This window comes from Panthera leo, chromosome B4 (assembly GCF_018350215.1).
Source record: "Panthera leo isolate Ple1 chromosome B4, P.leo_Ple1_pat1.1, whole genome shotgun sequence".
Taxonomy (NCBI): domain Eukaryota; kingdom Metazoa; phylum Chordata; class Mammalia; order Carnivora; family Felidae; genus Panthera; species Panthera leo.
In genome coordinates, this window is record NC_056685.1 from 41,623,490 (window position 1) to 41,642,984 (window position 19,495).

At 42.3% G+C, this 19,495-nt stretch overlaps 1 pseudogene; it reads right to left on the reverse strand.

Moving 5' to 3' along the window:
- Window positions 1-17,544: 17,544 nt before the first annotated feature.
- Window positions 17,545-18,207, reverse strand: LOC122224196 (annotated as a pseudogene).
- Between the last annotated feature and the right edge of the window lie 1,288 nt (window positions 18,208-19,495).

A 19,495-nucleotide genomic window follows, 5' to 3' on the forward strand; every position in this document is an offset into this window, starting at 1 on the left:
CTCTCTCTGTCTCTCTCACAATAAATAAATAATAAAAAAAAAAAAAAAAGAAAAGAAAAGAAAAGAAAAGAAAAAAGAAAACCTGGTTAATGAACAGGGGAAGCTGGATATTTAGTTGGAAGGTTTAATGGCCTCAAGCTCTGAAAACTGACAAACCCATCCTTCCAACGAAGATGGATGTAACTTCCATTCCAAAGAGACAATATCAGATGTCTTTCAGGAGACCAGACTGTAATATTGACCAGTAAGGACAGTCTCTGGCTTAAAAAGCCCGTTTGTTTTTGATAGCTGTCTTATGCTTCTGGAGTAGAATGTTAAAACCGAAATTGTCACCAAGTCATCAAAATGTAAATGATAAGAAATTCTGAAGGCAGACAACTAAATACAGAATTGGCAAAGGTAATATATTGGATTTGGTTCATGGCGCTTGGCCCCTTAAACAGATCATGGATATTAAAAGGATCATAGTGTCAAGAAAGGAGGGTTTGTTTTTTTTTAAGTTTATTTATTTATTGTGAGAGGGGTGGGGGAATCCCAAGCAGGCCCTGTGCTGTCAGTGCAGTCTCATGTGGGGCTCCATCTCGAGAACCAAGGGATCATGACCCAAGCGGAAGTCAAGAGTCTGATGCTTAACTGGCTGAGCCATCCAGGTGCCTTGAAGCTTTCTCAAACCTTGATGTGCAGAAGAATAGCCTGGAAAGTTTGTGGCAACCAGATTCTGATTTAGCAGGTCTGGGTATGGCCTGACAATTTTCATTTCCTTTTTTTATTTTTTTAAGTTTATTGATTTGTGAGAAAGAGACAGCCTGAGTGAGGGAGAGGCAGACAGAGAGAGAGAGCGAGAGAGGGAGAGAGAGAATCCCAAGCAGGCTCCGTGCTGAGGCTCAAACTCATGAAAGCACCCAAGGATGGGAGCGGGTTTCCAGTGGAATCCACCATATGCTTAGAATTTCGATTCTATCCCGCCAACAACTGGGGAGAAAGACGGGGGAGGAGCTTGAATCAACGGCCAGTGATTTAATCAACCATGATTATGTAATGCATTCTTCATGAAACCTGTTAACCTTAAGAAAAAACCAAAGCTGCTGGGGTGCCTGGCTGGCTCAGTAGGTGGAGCCTGTGACTCTTGGTCTCCAGGATTGTAAATTCGAGCCCTACATTGGGTGTAGATATCATTTAAAAATAAAATCTTTAAAAAAATTTTTTAATGTTTATTTATTTTGAAAGAGAGAGAGAGAGAGAGAGAGAGAGAGAGAGAGAGACAGATTGTAAGTAGGGGAGGGGCAGAGAGAGAGAGGAGGAGACACAGAATCCAAAGCAGGCTCCAGGCTCCAAGCTGTCAGCACAGAACCTTATGCGGGGCTTGAACTCACAAACCGCGAGATCATGGCCTGAGCCGAAGGGGAATGCTTAACTGACGGAGGCACCCAGGCGCCCCTAAAAATATCTTAAACAGTAAGACCCTGGCAGTTAATTTACTAGCAAGAAATGGTTTATTCAGGAATAACACAGAATTGGAATATAGGACCAGGGAACTAGGGCAAAACCATAAGCAAGTCTGAACAAGGGAGAGGAACATTCTTCTGCAGAGGAAAGTGGGAAGTTTGTTATAAACAAACTGTCCATTGGATTAAATGGGGAGTTCTAAGCATAGTAGCTTTTCATTGGCTGAACTGTAACTGTCTCTCATTGGCTGGGCTGTTGCTGGGTGAGGAGGAAGCCTTCCTTCTCACTGGGAGAGTAAAGTGGTATCCACTGGGAAGGTCTGTTCTTCCTGTTGCGCCTGTAATTGACAACCAGTCGTAGGGCGTGAGAGCTGCCCCTTCAGAACCTCCCAACTCCATTTTAGTGAGGTTTCCCTTTATTAGTTTTTACAAACCCCAAAGGACTGAGTTCGGAGAGATTCTGGGCTGGTGAACCCATGGAGGTGCAGGGAGAGTGGCCCACCTGGACAGTGTATGGAAGCTCGGCATCCCTTCCCACGTACCTTGCTCTGCACACCTATTCCATCTGGCTGTTCCTGAGCCGTGCCCTTTTGTAATCAACTGGTGATCTAGTAGGTAAAATGTTTCTCTGAGTTCTGTGAGCTGCTTTAGCAAATTAATGGAACCCAGGGAGGAGGTCGTGTAAACCTCCTCTGTTGTTGGTCTGTCCACGAAGCACAGGTAACAACCTGGGCTTGGGACTGGCATCTGAAGTGTGTGTGAGTGTGTGTGTGTGTGTGGGGGGGTAGTCTTGTGGGACTACACCCTTAATCTGTGGAATCTGGTGCTCTCTTTGGGTAGACAGTGTCAGAATTGAGTTGAATTCTTCGACACCTGCTGGTTGGCCTGAGAGAATTGCCTGGGGGTATGTCGGAAGCCCGCAACCCCCTAAACCCCTGTAAGAAGTGGGTCCAAGAACCAAAAGAGTAACTTTGGCATTGTGTTGTGCACAGAATGCCCCCAACCATTTACTTGTCTTTTCGTATTCTTCTCAACTTTTGGTAATGCACTCCAAACCCTGCACACCTGAGGCAGGTAGAGCCAGGGAGAGTAGCTCTCCATAGCTCCTGCTTCAGGGATGGACATAAGCCTTAAGCCAGGCCATCCGGTGTCCTCTTCTGGGTTGGTCAAACTGCAGCCAGAAGGGGAGACCCCTTTGCCTCTTGGGGGACGAATGGGATAGAATTGGTCTGCAGTAGAAAAGAATGGAACCGGGCAAGAACAGCTGAGGGGTCAACGCAGAGACTCCTGGCAGTGGGTAGTCCCAGCTTCCATACCCAATGGCTCAATATGTTGCTCTAGGTCTTTTCAACCCACTTTGTATTTGTTCGTCAGCAGGTGAGTTTCTGGGTTCCTAACTCTGGAAGCTCTGTGTTCTGACAGGTAACTGAAATAACGCAACTTGAGTTTCTCTTTCATTCCCATCAGGGGCAATTGCAAACTTGGTTCTCTCTCTAAACCTTTTGCTAACCACTTCCTTCCTTCCCGTAGTTTTGTCTTCTGTTTCACCGAGAGAAGTAAAGTTACCAGACAAGGATTTAATAAATTCTCTTCTCCTTTCACTACAATTGTCAGCAGCAGCATCAGTATTTTTTCATCCCTCTTGTCCCCAAGAGTCATTTTCTCTCAGCTCAAGGCCCGTCTCTGCTTCTGTTTTAGATCTCAATCCCTTGAGGAACACACGAGGAAATGGGCCTAACCTGGTGCCACCTACTCCACAGAAGTTTGTAAGAAGCAGAATGTTCTGAGGGCCTCGTGGACCCCGCGTATCCCATCGCATATGCGAAGTGACTCTGCACGGGAATCTTTACAAAATCCTGAGAATGCTCACGTTTACCAGTGTGGTGTGGTAACCTTCCTATACTCTTCTCTTGACTGAGCGTAGAAAAAATGGTCGCCGAGGAAAAATGGTGGAAACATGGAGGTGCATAATTGGAACTTTCTATGCTGGATGGAAGTGAAGGTGTGGGGGCCCACCCTGAAACTCTGTGGGCCAGGGGGAGAGGAAAGCCTGGCACTGCTGTCTGACTGCCTGTGGGTCTTTCTGCCTTTGACCCAGTCTTGACAGTGAGCCTCTCCCAGGCCTGGCTCAGTGACTTTCAGAGGGTCCTGGATTAATAGTGGTGAACACCAGTTAGTAAAGATTGAGAGGCATCGCTTCTCAGCCTTTTGGCTAAGATCAAGTGTAGTAAAGATTGAGAGGCAGCGGTGGGGAGCAGGGGAGTGTTGAGGAGGGATCCAGCGAGAATAAAATTGCAGGAATGGTGGTGCAGGAAGTCACTGTTCAATCCTGGAGGATGTAGGGTGACCCCTGCATTGATACTGGAGCGTGAGAGAACCAGCAATGGGCCCGAGGTTCGAAAGTACTCCTGTAAGGGGTACGGAGCTGATGAGAAATCTTCCTTTTTTTGGGGGGGGGGGCAGACTGGACAGATTTTACAGCTGTCTTTGTCTTCTCTAGCAGTTTCTGCCTCAACCCCAAGGGTTTCATGGCTTTCCCCCCTTCCTTTAGGCTCCTACAGTCTGGAGCTTCCTGAATCTCCACTCCCATTACTGGGTCCAGACATTGGTCTGTTGGAAGTCATGTTTCACAATAAAACATGAAAATAGTAGGGCCAGTTAAGTGACACTGCTCCTCGTGGTATTTTACACATTTGAAGGCTATGGTAGCATCCCTGTCCCTCTTGCTCTGGTTCAGCGTTCCCCACAAATTCAATAATATCGGTTTCGTTCTTTCAAACTCCGAGCCCCGTGGGGCCTGGCTCTAGATCTTTATGTCCCAGTCAACTCAAATACGCCTCTTGGTGATCTAATCTTTCTTTCTCCAACCCTTAGTGCATTCTATCTCAAGTAGAGCAAGAGATCCAAGGGAGGAGAGGTGCTGCTGAGTTCAAGGACAGGTGTGGTTGCAATAAGGACAAGAACTCAAAGAACAAAATTTCGCTATGTAAAAATCCCGAAAGGGAGTGGTTACCAGGAATGCCAGAGTCCAGGGAGGGGCTGTGAGGGTCGAGTTGAGGGACCTGAGTTTCCTTGTAAACTCCAACTCCTTCATTTGTATCAGCTGAACTATCTCTTCTGGAGAGAAGCTTCCCCTGGCTGGAGTTGGCTTCCCCACAGCCTCCATGTTGTAACCTCTCATTACTCATGGTATTTTTCTCTTTAGGGATTTTGCACATCTGTTGTTAAACAATTTCCTATAAACTTTATCTGTATCACGTCTTTTGACCACCGGCCGGACTGTAAACCCCACGAGTGCGTGGGTAGTGTCTGTCCTGTTGGTTGTATCACTCCCAGCCCGTGGCACAGTGTGTGTATGTGATGGTATAGAATTGATGCTAGCAAATGCTAGTTGACGGTATGTAATGCATGGTGCGCGGTAACTCACAAATATTACCTCCGTGAGCACTCAGACGTTATGAGTGATTATTGGTTCTGTCTCCCCTTGTTTCTTTCTCCAGTGTGACTAACAGTAAAACCATTAAAAATGGAAAGCCAGCAGACACATGTATTAGAGATAGCAAGGATAAGGTGGATTCGGGGTTAAACTTTGCACTACACCAACCTATGACTTTAGAGAGATTCCAAAAGGGTGTATGTGGGGGCGCGGGTGGTGGATGCAGGAAGAAAAATGGTACAAGTGGATCAGTCATTTGGCTGGAGCAAATGGGAAAGTGAGGGGTGCCCAAGGACTGGTTTGGGATAAAGAAGGGGCTGTAGGGGACAGAGAGGCTATGGCCTTTGTGAGACCTGAGCACTGGCCTGGCTCTCTGGGCAGGACTGCTGGCCCTAGGCAGCTGCACAGAGAGGAGAAGATGAGGTCTGTGAATATCGATTGTAGCCCCTCCTCATCCTGGTGAAGGAGAATTTAACCCCAGGTGACATGTGTGGTCTGGGCAGGATGGTTTCAAAGGCTACGAAAGATCCCCAAGGGGGAAAAAGTTAGGTTCTGTCGAAGCTCCTTGTTATTAGGAGCCCCTCTGTGCTCCAGGGCCCCAGTCTCCAGACCATTCTGAGAAGGGAAGAAAGACCCATAATCACACCTCCCCCACCTACTGATTCCCACCTTAGCCCTTCACATTCACCTTTGAGTTCCTATGCTGCTTGTCCTCATTTTCTGCTGGCCTGATGATTGTTCTTACACTTCAAACCTCCTCGTTGCTGGTTCTCTGCTTCGGCCATGAGCTAAGTCACAGGGAAGAACAATGCCTGACTGAACCAAAAACTTCCTCTCACGGGCCAAGTGGTAACTGATCCGCAGCACTCTGACCCTGAAAGATCTCACTCTGCAGCGATCAGCCAAGACCCTCAGGGGAGAGAAAGCCATTCGTGCTTTTTGATGCAACTTTTCCATCCCAGCCCCCGTCATGGGGGCCTGGTTCTCAGAGACCTAAGGAAACATGGTGTCCAAAGGCCATGTTGTTCATATAAGGAGATTTTGGAGATTCAGAATCTAATTGGTGTTTGAGCTTCAGTAAGTGGCAGATGAAGTCTCCGATCGTATCTTAGATGGTAAAATGTGTGTCTATTGGTTCGCAGTAGGGAGGATGTCAGAGGATGTGTTTATATTCTCCCCTCCCTTTACTGTAGACCTTTGTTGGTATCCTGATACCTCCTTGCAGGGTTATTTTGCAGCTGGGACTGTAACCTTGATAACATGGGAGTCAGGATGGCTTCGAATCTCCCTCTTCAGGGACTCTGTTTTCTCCTCAGCACCATGGCGGCTGCTCCAGGTGAGAGTTTCCTGGGATCAACAGTAAGTGATTGGACACCTTGGTGAAGGGAAAGGTTTCTGAAGTCAGGGAGCCAGAACCTCAATGTAAGCCATGTGTTATTGACCAAAAAGGGACCACATTGACTGAATGTTGGTTCTTAATTTTTTTTTTAATGTTTATTTTTGAGAGAGACAGAGAGTGAACGGGGAAGGGGCAGAGAGAGAGGGAGACACAGAATCTGAAGCAGGCTCCAGGTCCTGAGCTGTCAGCGCAGACCCTGACGTGGGGCTCGAACTCACGAACCGTGAGACCACGACCTGAGCTGACGTCGGACACTTAACCAACCGAGCCACCCAGGCGCCCCTGGATGTTGGCTCTTCTCTGTGGGGTCAACTGGTCATGGTGGCAGATTTTTCAGAGAAATGATGTGGGACCAGAGTGAGATGAGTCCGTGACGGTCCTCTCCAATGTCTCCTTTGTTTTCAGGGAGCATCTGGTTAGTCCCGGTGGCTCCCCGTGTGTGGGAAGGACCAGCGGTTGACCTCCGCTGTATCTCTGGGCTGCTCCTTGCACATTCTATTTGCCTGCTTTGCAGAGGCCACCCCATCAGGATTTCTATGTTTTATAGGTTTATGTTCCTGTAGGCCATGCGCTTGTGTGTGTGTGTGTGTGTGTGTGTGTGTGTGTGTGTGTGTAGAGTGGGTGTGAGGGGGGTATGAACAGTATGAGAAGACTGTCAGTGGGAGAGGAACAGGGCGGCTGAGAAATGACTGAGTCTGTTGCTCTGTGAAGCACACAGTACCCACACTACTTGGAGAGTCACATCTGTAGGTAACCAGATCATAGATAATCTCACACCTGCTCCTCTCCTTCAATCCTTTGGCCTTCTTTCTGCTTGACTGCAGTGTTTGCTGAGCACGGGGTTCTGTGAGAGGCTTGGCCTCCTGGCCTCACCTATACCTACCAAGTGTCTCTTGTAGAGCAGAGGAGCCTGCAGCCATAACAGGAGGCCTCTTGTTAGTAGAGAGTAGCCATGGAGCGCCTGGGTGGCTCAGTTGGTTGAGCGTCCGACTTTGGCTTAGGTCATGATCTCGCGGCTTGTGAGTTTGAGTCCCACATCGGGCTCTGTGCTGACAGCTCGGAGCCTGGAGCCTGCTTCGGTTTCTGTGTCTCCCTCTCTCTCTGCCCCTCTCCCACTTACACTCTCTCCCTCAAAAATAAATTAACATTAAAAAAATAAAAGGCATTAGCCGATGCACAGTATCAGTTACATTAAGTCTCCTGGGTCCCCACCGCAGTCCTCGTGAGTCATTTCCTGACTTGCCGGGATCCTGGACTGGTCCTTTCTCACTCCCTACAGAATTCATCTGCTGTGAATCCTGCAGGGCACATTTTCTCTCTCTGCTTTCTTCTATCCCTCTCTGCAGGTTGCTTTCCACTGTGCCTTTGACTCGGAGGACTGCAGGCATTAGGGGTAGGGCTGCAAAAAAATCCAGCCTTCAGGCTGGAGGAGGTCACTCTTTCAGATTTGGGTGCTGGTCCAGGCTGAGCCTTCTTCCAGTTCTGACTCCTCTCGGTGCTCATCGTCTGCTTCCTAGAGCTCAGTCTCTCAGTCCTTCCCCAACTCTCCTTGGAAGACCCCAACCCTCTAAGTTTCTGCTCCATGAGTGTTGGCTGGATGCTAGTGAAGATTCTTCTCTTGACGACTTTGAAGGGCAGATAGGGGTTTTGGTCCCACGAGGGGGAGAGGCAATGAGTGTTCTGATATGAGGCCCCCTCTTCTTACTAGGAAGACTATAGGACATTTCCTCAGTAGTAACTTAAGTTGCAAGAAAATTTCGCCAAAGCAAGTGTTCCTTTTATTTTCCCAGAAAAAACACCATTCAGTGTTGTCCTACTAAAAATTTATTCTACTTCATACAACATTGGCCTTGCTCTGTGTAAAACAATAGTCCTCGTCCTTCTGACCATTTGATCATTTGTGAGTTGGGCACACATTACAGGAGTCTCCACTGTGAAATCCATGATGGGCATTGGCAAAAGATTATTCTTTGAAACACAGTTTATGCCATTATACACATAAATATAGTCTCTCAAAGATGGGATAATTCAGTATTTATTATTTTTTAAACTTTTTTGGTAAAGTTAACAATATATTTTGGATATCTTCCTATTCTTTTACACAGTGAAAATGTTTTATGGTAGTATTACAAAAATGTAGCCTGTTATGAGAGTAATATGGAAAATTTTAATTGCTTCCAATTATTTCATTATATGACCAAAATGCAATATACTCACCTAATCACCTGTTTGGGGCATTTAGTTGTTTTCAGTGTGGTTTTTTTTTTTTTTTTTTTTGAGACTAAATATTTTAATTAATTATTTTTAAAATTTGCATTCAAGTTAGTTAGCATATAGTGCAACAATGATTTCAGGAGTAGTTTCCTTAATGCCCCTTACCCATTTAGCCCATCCCCCCCTCCCACAACCCCTCCAGTAACCCTGTTTGTTCTCCATATTTAAGAGTCTCTTATATTTTGTCCCCTTCCCTGTTTTTGTATTATTTTTGCTTCCCTTATGTTCATCTGTTTTGTATCTTAAATTCTTCATATGAGTGAAGCCATATGATATTTGTCTTTCTCTGACTAATTTTGCTTAGCATAATGCCCTCTAGTTCCATCCACGTAGCTGAAAATGGTAAGATTTCATTCTTTTTGATTGCCAAGTAATACTCCATTGTATGTATATATACCACATTGTAGACAGACAGGTCCTAAAGGTGCAGTGATGAGAGAGTTGGAAAGCAAGGGGCTAAGACTCTCCTGGAGCTGAAGCATTGGTCCCCTGGCTCAAGCCTCTTTTATTTTTGCAAATTGTCTGATAACAGCAGGACATGCAACATAGTATTTGGCATCTTGACAGGTCATGAACCTGCAGTATATTCCATACTGGGTCATGAGTACATCTGGTGCCAGACAAAACATTCTTATCCCAAGCCTGACGCCCATATGATGTCCTTCTGAAGAGAATGAACAGTTCTGGTGGCTTTCCGTTCTGGGAATGAACTGCTTTCAGTTCCTTGCTGCTCTGTCCCTTTCCTTTAGGACATTCTTACGGTGCCTCTGGGTTCTTGTTCTCCAACACCACATCTTCTTCATCCACTCATCCATCAGTGGACATTTGGGCTCTTTCCATACTTTGGCTATTGTTGATAGTGCTGCTATAAACATTGGGGTGCATGTGTCCCTTCAAAACAGCACACCTGTATCCCTTGGATAAATACCTAGTAGTGCAATTGCTGGGTGGTAGGGTAGTTCTATTTTTAATTTTTCGAGGAAGCTCCATACTGTTTTCCAGAGTGGCTGCACTAGTTTGCATTCCCACCAGCAGTGCAAAAGAGATCCTCTTTCTCCGCATCCTCGCCAACATCCATTGTTTCCTGAGTTGTTAATGTTAGCCATTCTGACAGGTGTAAGGGTGGTATCTCATTGTGGTTTTGATTTGTATTTCCCTGATGATGAGTGATGTTGAACATTTTTTCATGTGTCAGTTGGCCCTCTGGATGTCTTCTTTGGAGAAATGTCTGTTCATGTCTTCTGCCCATTTCTTCATTGGATTATTTGTTTTTTGGGTGTTGAGTTTGATAAGTTCTTTATGGATTTTGGATACTAACCCTTTATCTGATATATAACTTGCAAATATCTTCTCCTATTCTGTTGGTTGCCTTTTAGTTTTTCTGGTTGTTCCCTTCACTGTGCAGAATATTTTTATTTTGATGAGGTCCTAATAGTTCACTTTTGTTTTTGTTTCCCTTGCCTTCAGAGACGTGTTACTAAGAAGTTGCTGCGGCCAAGGTCAAAGAGGTTTTTACTTGCTTTCTCCTCAAGGATTCTGATGGCTTCCTGTCTTACATTGGGTCTTTCTTCCATTTTGAGTTTATTTTTGTGTATGGTGTAAGGAAGTGGTCTAGGTTCATTTTTCTGCACATCGCTGTCCAGTTTTCCCAGCACCACTTGCTGAAGAGACTGTCTTTATTCCATTGGATATTCTTTCCTACTTTGTCAAAGATTAGTTGGCCATAGGTTTGTGGGTCCATTTCTGGGTTCTCTATTCTATTCCATTGTTTTGAGTGTCTGTTTTTGTGCCAGTACCATACTGTCCTGATGATTACAGCTTTGTAATACAGCTTGAAGTCTGGAATTGTGATGCCTCCAGCTTTGGTTTCCTTTTTCAAGATTGCTTTGGCTATTCACAGTCTTTTCTGGTTCCATACAAATTTTAGGATTGTTTGTTCTAGCTCTGTGAAGAATGCTGGTGTTATTTTGATAGGGATTGCATTGAATATGTAGATTGCTTCAGATAGTATTGACATTTTAACAATATTTGCCCAGGAGCATGGAATATTTTTCCGTTTTTTTGTGTCTTCTCAATTTCTCTCATATGCTTTCTATAGTTTTCAGTGTATAGATTTTTCAGCCCTTTAGCTAGATTTATTCCTAGGTAGTTTATGTTTTTTGGTGCAATTGTAAATGGGATCGATTTCTTGATTTCTATTTCTGTTGCTTCATTGTTGGTGTATTGGAAGGCAACCGATTTCTGTGCATTGATTTTATATCCTACAACTTTGCTGAATTCATGGATCAGTTCTAGCAGTTTTTTTGGTGGAATCTTTTGGGTTTTCCATATAGAGTATCATGTCATCTGTGAAGAGTGAAAGTTTGACCTTTTGGCTGATTTGGATGCCTTTTATTTCTTTGTGTTGTCTGATTGCTGAGGCTAAGACTTCCAATACTATGTTGAATTACAGTGGTGAGAGTGGACATCCCTGTCTTGTTCTGGATCTTAGGGGGAAAGCTCTCAGTTTTTCCTCATTGAGGATGATATTAGCGTTGAGTCTTTTATATATGGCTTTTATGATCTTGAGGTATGATCTTTCTATCCCTACTGTCTTGAGAGTTTTTATCAAGCATTTTGTCAAATGCTTTCTCTGCATCTATTGAGAGGATCATATGGTTCTTGTCTTTTTTTTTAATTGATATGATGAATCACACTGTTTTGCAGATATTGAACCACCCCTGCATCCCAGGTATAAATCCCACTTGGTTGTGGTGAATAATTTTTTTAATGTATTGTTGGATCCGGTTGGCTAATATCTTGTTGAGGATTTTTGCATCCATGTTCATCAGGGAAATTGGTGTATAGTTCTCTTTTTAGTGGGATCTTTGGTTTTAGAATCGAGGTAATGCTGGCTTCAGTTTTCCTTCCATTTCTATTTTTTTGGAACAGCTTCAAGAGAATAGATGTTAACTCTTCTTTAAATGCTTATTAAATCCCCCTGGAAAGCCATCTGGCCCTGGACTCTTGTTTTTTGGGAGATTTTTAGTTACTAATTCGATTTCTTTACTTGTTATGGGTCTGTTCAAATTTTCTATTTCTTCCTGTTTCAGTTTTGGTAGTTTATATGTTTCTAGGAATTTGTCCATTTCTTCCAGATTGCCCATTTTATTGGCATATAATTGCTCATAATATTCTCTTATTATTGTTTGTATTTCTGCTGTGTTGGTTGTTGTGATCTCTCCTCTGTCATTCTTGATTTTATTTATTTGGGTCCTTTCCTTTTTCTTTTTTATCACACTGGCTAGGGGTTTATAAATTTTGTTAATTCTTTCAAAGAACCAGTTTCTGGTATCATTGATCTATTCTACTGTTTGTTTTTTTTTTTGTTTTTTTTTTTCGTTTTGATAGCATTGATTTCTGCTTTAATCTTTATTATTCCCTGTCTTCTGCTGGTTTTGGGTTTTATTTGCTGTTCTTCTTCCAGCTCTTTAAGGTGTAAGTTTAGGTTGTGTATCTGAGACCTTTCCTCCTTCTTTAGGAAGGGCTGGATTGCTATATATTTCCCTCTTATGACCATCTTTGCTGTGTCTCAGATGTTTTGGGTTGTGGCGTTATCATTTTCATTGGCTTCCATGTACTTTTTAACTTCCTCTCTAACTTCTTGGTTAGCCCATTCATTCTTTAGTAGGATGTTCTTTAGTCTCCAAGTATTTGTTATTGTTCCAAATTTTTCTTGTGGTTGATTTCGAGTTCATAGCATTGTGGTCTGAAAATATGCATGGGATGATCTTGATCTTTTTGTACTTGTTGAGGGCTGGTTTGTGTCCCAGTATGTGATCTATTCTGGAGAATGTTCCATGTGCACTGGAGAAGAATGTGTATTCTGGTGCTTTAGGAATGAAATGTTCTGAATATATGTTAAGTCTATCTGGTCCAGTGTGTTATTCAAAGCCATTGTTTCCTTGTTGATATTCTGTTTAGATGGTCTGTCCATTGTTGTAAGCGGGGTGTTGAAGTTCCCAACTATTATGGTATTATTATCAATGAGTTTCTTTATGTTTGTGATTAATTGATTTATATATTTGGGTGCTTTACATGTGAAGCATAAATGTTTACAATTGTTAGGTCTTCTTGGTGGATAGACCCCTTGATTATGATATAATTCCCTTCTTCATCTCTTGTTACAGTCTTTACTTTAAAGTCTAGATTGTCTGATATAAGTATGGCTACTCTGGCTTTCTTTTGTTGACCATTAGCATGATAGATGGCTCTCCATCCTCTTACTTTCAATCTGAAGGTGTCTTTAGGTCTAAAGTGGGTCTCTTGTAAACAGCATATAGATGGATCCTGTTTTCTTATCTGTTATGTTACCTTATGTCTTTTGATTGGAGCATTGAGTCTATTAACGTTTAGTGTGAGTACTGAAAGATATGAATTCATTGCCATTATGTAGCCTTAGAGTTGGAGTTTCTGGTAGTGTTCTCTGGTCTTTTCTAGTCTTTGCTGCTTTTTTTTTTTTTTTCACCTTTTCTCCCCTCAGAGAGTCCCCCTTAAAATTTCTTGCAGGGCTGTTTAGTGGTCACAAACTCCTTTAATTTTTATTTGTCTGGGAACATTTTTATCTCTCCTTCTATTTTGAATGACAGCCTTGCTGGATAAAGAATTCTTGGTTGCATATTTTTCTGATTCAACACTTTGAATAGATCCTGCCACTCCTTTCTGGCCTGCCAAGTTTCTGTGGATAGGTCTGCTGCAAACCTGATCTGTCTTCCCTTGTAGGTTAAGGACTTTTTTCTCCCTTGATGCTTTCATAATTCTTTCCGTGCCTGAGTATTTTGTGAATTTGACTATGATGTGCCTTGTTTATGGTCAGTTTTTGTTCAATCTATTGGGAGTCCTCTGTGCTTCCTGGATTTGATGTCTGTGTCTCTTGCCAGGTTAGGAAAGTTTTCTGCTATGATTTGCTTACATAACCCTTCTACCCCTTTTTCTCTTTCTTCATCTTCTGGGACCCCTATGATTCTGATGTTGTTCCTTTTTAATGAGACACTGATTTCTCTGATTCTTAAATCATGCTCTTTTGCCTTAGTCTCCCTCTTTTTTCTGCTTCATTATTCTCCATAAGTTTGTCCTCTATATTGCCGATTCGCAGCTCTGCCTCATCCATTCTTGCCGCCATGGCATCCATTCGAGATTGCAGCTGAGTTATAGCGTTGTTTTTTTTTTTTTTTTCAATTTCATCCTGACTAGCTTTTACTTCTTTTATCTCCGCAGAAAGGGATTCTAATCTATTTTCAATCCCAGCTAGTATTCTTATTATCATGATTCTAAATTCTGGTTCAGATATCTTGCTTGTATCTGTGTTAAGTTTCTGGCTGTCATTTCTTCTTGCTGTTTCTTTGGGGTGAATTCCTTTGTTTCATCATTTTGAAGGAAGGAATGGAATTAATAAGGTAAAAAAAATTTAAAATTAAAAAATTAAAAACAACACAAAAAAATCAAATTTATTTGACAGATTAGAGAAAAAAGGGAAAGATAAGAAAAGAAAAAAAAAGGGAAGATGTTTGAAAATTTGAAAAAATGAATAGAGTGAAATAGAATAAAATGAAATGATGAAAGTAAAATAGAATTTGAAAAATTTACAAAAAAGTAAAAAAATAGAAAAAAGTTAAAGAAAAATATTTTTAATAAAAATTGAAAATAAAAATAAATTTTTCTTTCTGTATTCAAGAAGAAGAAAAGAAATGAAAACGAAATAAAATGGAATAGGTTCACAAGCAAGCAGACTGAAATACAATTGAAATTACATCATTTCCTCTAGAAGTCAAACTATGAAGCACTTTATAGTCTGTAAACTAGCAGGCAGAGAGACTTGTGGTGTTTCTGAAGGGCGAGGTTGGCCCAGTTGGGCGGGGCTTAGTGTAATGGCTCTGTTCTCCACTAGATGGTGCTGCTTAGCTTACTGGAATGGATTGCTGTGGGACTTGTAGGTGTGTATGCGCATGCATGGGAGGGGTGAAATGGAGTCACCCAGCTACCCAGTCTCTAGTATCAGAACTCGGTTCTCCTTGATCAGCAATCGTACACCCATCCTTTGTCTCTGCCTTCTGTCCACTCCCTGCTTTTACACTGTCCGTGACCAAGCTGTCAGGTTGCCAGGTGGCACCTCCCTCCTGAGTTTTATCTCAGATGTGGCTGTGTTTCCCAATCCCTCACTTCTGAGGGACTGTGGCTTTCACTTGCTCAGACCTTCTGGGGGAAGGGTCTCACCAAGCAATGGCTGGGTGCCGGCCAGCCCTCAGGAACATTTGTGGGACCATGCTGCTTTTGACGCCCAGAAACTGTGGCTGGGTGCTAGCCTGCCCCAGAAGCACTTCACACGATCATGTCACAGAAGTGTTTCAGGGATTATGGAAAATCACAATACATATCGGCACCAGGCTTCCCCCCTTAACATCCTTGTTCCAGCATCAACGAATGTGGTTGTTCTCTGGGGTCTGCTGGGAACTTTGGCTGTCAGGTGACCATACAGCCTCTACCAAATGTCCTCCCAGTAGGGGAACAGCCTCTCCCCATGTGGCCCAAGGACACCTGGACCTCACTCTCTGCTCCTGGGGACTTGTCCTGCCCATCAGAGCACTGCTAGGTATTGAGCTGTGGAGTTGACTCTGCACTCCCCCTGCTTATAGAGTCTTAATGGAATTTAAACCCTTTTCTTTCTCCTTTCTCCCTTTTTTTGTTCAGTCCCTGCAGCTGTTTCTACTTTTCCACTTTCTCTCCAGCTGCATTTGGGGAGGGGTGCTTTTCCCGTCCTCCCCCCATCTCTGTCCTCTCTTCACAAGCAAAAAGAGCTCCCTGCCCTCCTCGGCTTCTCTCTTCCCCAGTTCACCTCTCCGCACTGCATACCTGCTGAGTTCTGTGGTTCAGGTTGTGCAGATTGTTGTGTTAATCCTCAAATCAGTTTTCTAGGTGTGTAGGATGGTTTAATGTTCATCTGGCTGTATTTTATGGATGCAAGACTCAAAAAAACTTTCCATGCTGTTCCACCATCTTGGCCCCTCTTTTTTCAGTGTTTCGGCCATTATGAAAAATGTTGTTCTGAACTTCCTTATAGTTAAATGTAAATCACTTCATGATTGTGTTTCTCAATAACATTCTAGGAGTGGAATTACTGTTTTATAGTCTATAAATACCTTCAAAGCTTTTGATACACAAAAATCATTTGCCTGCCAGAAATGTTTGCACTAAATTTTATTCTCACTAACATTGTATACAAGTTTTAATTTCCATATCCCCTCACCAACATTGGCTATTTATCAAATTTTAAAAACGTGGCCAGTTTTGGAGTACCTGGGTGGCTCAGTTGGTTGAGCGTCAGGCTCTTGATTTTGGCTCAGGTCATGGTCTCACGTTCATGAGTTCGAGCCCTGCATCAGGTCTGAGCTGATGGCGCAGAGCCTGCCTGGGATTCTCTCTCTCTCCCTCTCTCTCCTTCTATCTCTGCCCCTCTTCTGCTCATGCTCTCTCTCTCTCTTTCTCAAAATAAAATCAGGGACTTAAAAAAAAACTGGCCAGTTCTGTAAGGAAAAACGGGTACATATTAGCTAATTTAATCCTTCATTTGTGAATTACTTGCTAATGATGTCTGCCCTTTTAAACTTGGGATGTTTGTGATTTTTGTCATGATTTATATTGGAACTCTTTATCTTGTTACTACCACTGTGACTGTGACAATGATAACTACTACCAGCACCAGATACTTACATTGCATTCACTTTTATTTTTTTAAATTTGTTTAATCTTTATATTCTTGAGAGAGAGAGAGAGAGAGATACAGAGTGCAAGTAGGGGAGGAATAGTGAAAGAGAGGGAGACACAGAATCTGAAGCAGGCTCCAGGCTCTGAGCTGTCAGCACAGAGCCCAACGCAAGGGTTGAAATCACAAACTGTGAGATCATGACCTGAGCCAAAGTTGGACACAACTGACTGAGCCACCCAGGTGCCCCTCTGCCAATTTTTATTGGATTATTTGTTTTTTGGGTATTGAGTTCTATCAGTTCTTTGTATGTTTTGGATACTAACCCTTTATTGGATATGTCATTTGCAAATTTCTTCTCCCATCCAGTAAGTTGCCTTTTAGTTTTGTTGATTGTTTCCTTTGCTGTGCAGACATTTTTTATTTTTGTGTAGTCCCAGTAGTTTGCTTGCTTGTTTGTTTGTTTGTTTATTTATTTATTTATGGTTTTCCTTTTTATTTAATCACAGATGGGTGGGGTAAACATAAGCACAGCACAATTACTCCGGATCATTCTTCATATTGTATACACACCCAGACCGGTGAGCGCAATCTGAAAGAAACCTGCAGTCAGCAATGAAATGCATACAGCTGTTCCTTCCCTTGCTCAAAATAATTCAAAAACACACAAACTTAGAATCTCATCAGCACACACTCTCCTGTGACAGATGATTCAGACAGAAATAGCAGGTGCAAAGAAACCATATGCTGACACCTGTATAACCTTTGTTAATGAAATAACAGAAGCGGCCATAATGATTAAAATACGCTCAGTTACTGGTAGTGAGTTGTGCCCTAATGGGCATCATCAAAAGAGAAATATGCTGCAGAGAAAAGTTGTATATACACACACAGGAAGAAAAATAAACTGCAAGATCAATGCATGCATGCTTAATAATGGGAAAACCACAGCCCTCTGCAAGTTCTCCACCTTTGTTATAAAAGCCCTCTGCACTCAACTAAAATTAAAGTGCTCTTAAAAAGGTAATACTTGTAAAGTTTACTTAAGTCTTTTCAGCCACAGGAACTGCAGTGGAAATAAATGTTCAGTCATTTCCAAAACAAAACCAAAAATCTATTCTTCTGATGACATGCATGATTAAAAGGTCTATGCAACGTACACCGCTCTACATTCCCAAGGACTAGGAAAAAAAGACGTCAAGTCAACTTTTAGTGTGCAGATGGTCAAAGGAGTTTGTATTCCGGCAGGGGTTCAAATCTCCTGGATCTTTTCGCCAACAGCTACCGGGTTTTCTTTTCTGAGTTTCTCCGTGGCATCAGCTTTGTAATTGTGTGAGCAATTGTGCACGTCTGAGTAACGGTGTACATCACAATAAACATGTCCACACTGGCATTCAAACCCAGTAAGCCCTACTTTCTTCCTGCACATGAAACAGCGGTTCTTTTTCTGTTTTGGTTTTTCAAGAGACTTGCTTTGCTCTTCAGATGGCTGCTGTGCCATATCTGATACTGAAGCTTGCAGGTCTTCCCTTTCAGGCATTGCTTTGTCCACAGGTATACTGTTCACTTGGGAAGATGTTACAGATTCTGATATGAGTGGCTGATTTGATACAGGTCTTGGCTACACGGATGCAGATATGGAGTCCAGTGGTGACTGCGCATCGGGGATGGAGCCGTCTGCGTGCTGGACTGAAGAAGACTCAGACGTACTACCGACAGAAGCTGCAGGTGGGCTGGTTCTACCATTACTGCTATTCTGCCTTTGAAGATGTTCTTTATAGCATACTGAACACATGCCATTTGTAGAGAGTTTCCATAAAATCTGCAGCCAGTAGAACAAAGCATAGGCACTTGGCTGTGATTGGTTTCTTGAGCCATGTTTCTCTGGTGCACACCCACAAAACCTGCACAATTTTCTGTTTCCCCAACCGTTTATTTTTGCTTTTATTTCCCTTGCCCCAGGAGACATATCTAGAAAAATGTTGCTATGGCAATAGAGATTACTGCCTGTGCTCTTTTTAAGGATTTTAGGTTTCACGTCTCACATTTAGGTCTCTAATCCATTTTGAGTTTTTTTGTGTGTATGATGAAAGAAAGCAGTCCAGTTTCATTCTTTTGCATGTGGCTGTCCAGTTTTCCAGAAACCATTTGTTGAAGAGACTGTCTTTTTCCCATTGGATATTCATTCCTCCTTTGTCAGAGATTAACTGACCATATAATTGTGGGTTTATTTCTGGGTTTTCTGCTCTATTCTATTGATCTATGTGTCTATTTTTATACCAGTACCATACTGTTTTAATTACTACTGCTCTGTAATATAACTTGACATCTGGAATTGTAATATCTACAGTTTTGTTTTTCTTTGTCAAGATTGCTTTGGCTCTTTGGGATCTTTTGTGGTTTCATACAAATTTTAGGATTGTTTGTTCTTGTTCTGTGACAAATGCTGTTGGTATTTTGATAGGGATGGCATTAAATCTGTAGATTGCTTTGTGTAATGTACACATTTTTAACAGTAACCGTTTTTCCAACCCATGAGCATGGACCTTTTTTCCGTTTCTTTGTGTCATCTTGAATTTCTTTCCTCAGTGTTTTAGACTTTTCAGAGTACAGGTCCTTTACCCCTTTGGTTAAGTTTATTCACAGATATTTTATTATTTTTGGTGCAGTTGTAAATGGGATTATTTTCTTAATTTCTCTTTCTGTTGCTTCATTATTAAAGTATAGGAATGCAACACATTTCTGTGCATTGATTTTGTATCCTGAGACTTTACTGAATTCATTGATGAGTTCTAGTAGTTTTTTGATGGAATCTTCAGGGTTTTCTATATATAGTGCCATGTTATCTGCAAATAGTGAGAGTTATACTTCCTCCTTACCAGTCTGGATAACTTTTATTTCTTTATGTTGTGTAATTGCTGTCTAGGACTTCCAGTACTATGTTGAATAGAAGTGGTGAAAATGGACATCCTTATCTTGTTCCTGACTTTAGGGGAAAAACTCTCAGTTTTTTACCATTGAGTATGATATTGGCAGTGAGTTTTTCATATAAGGCCTTTACTATCTTGAAGAATGTTCCCTCTAGACCCACCTTACAGAGGGTTTTTTTATCATGAATGGATGTCATATTTTGTCAAAGGCTTTTCATGCATCTACTGAAATGATCACATGAGTTTTATCCTTTGTCTTATTGATGTGATGTA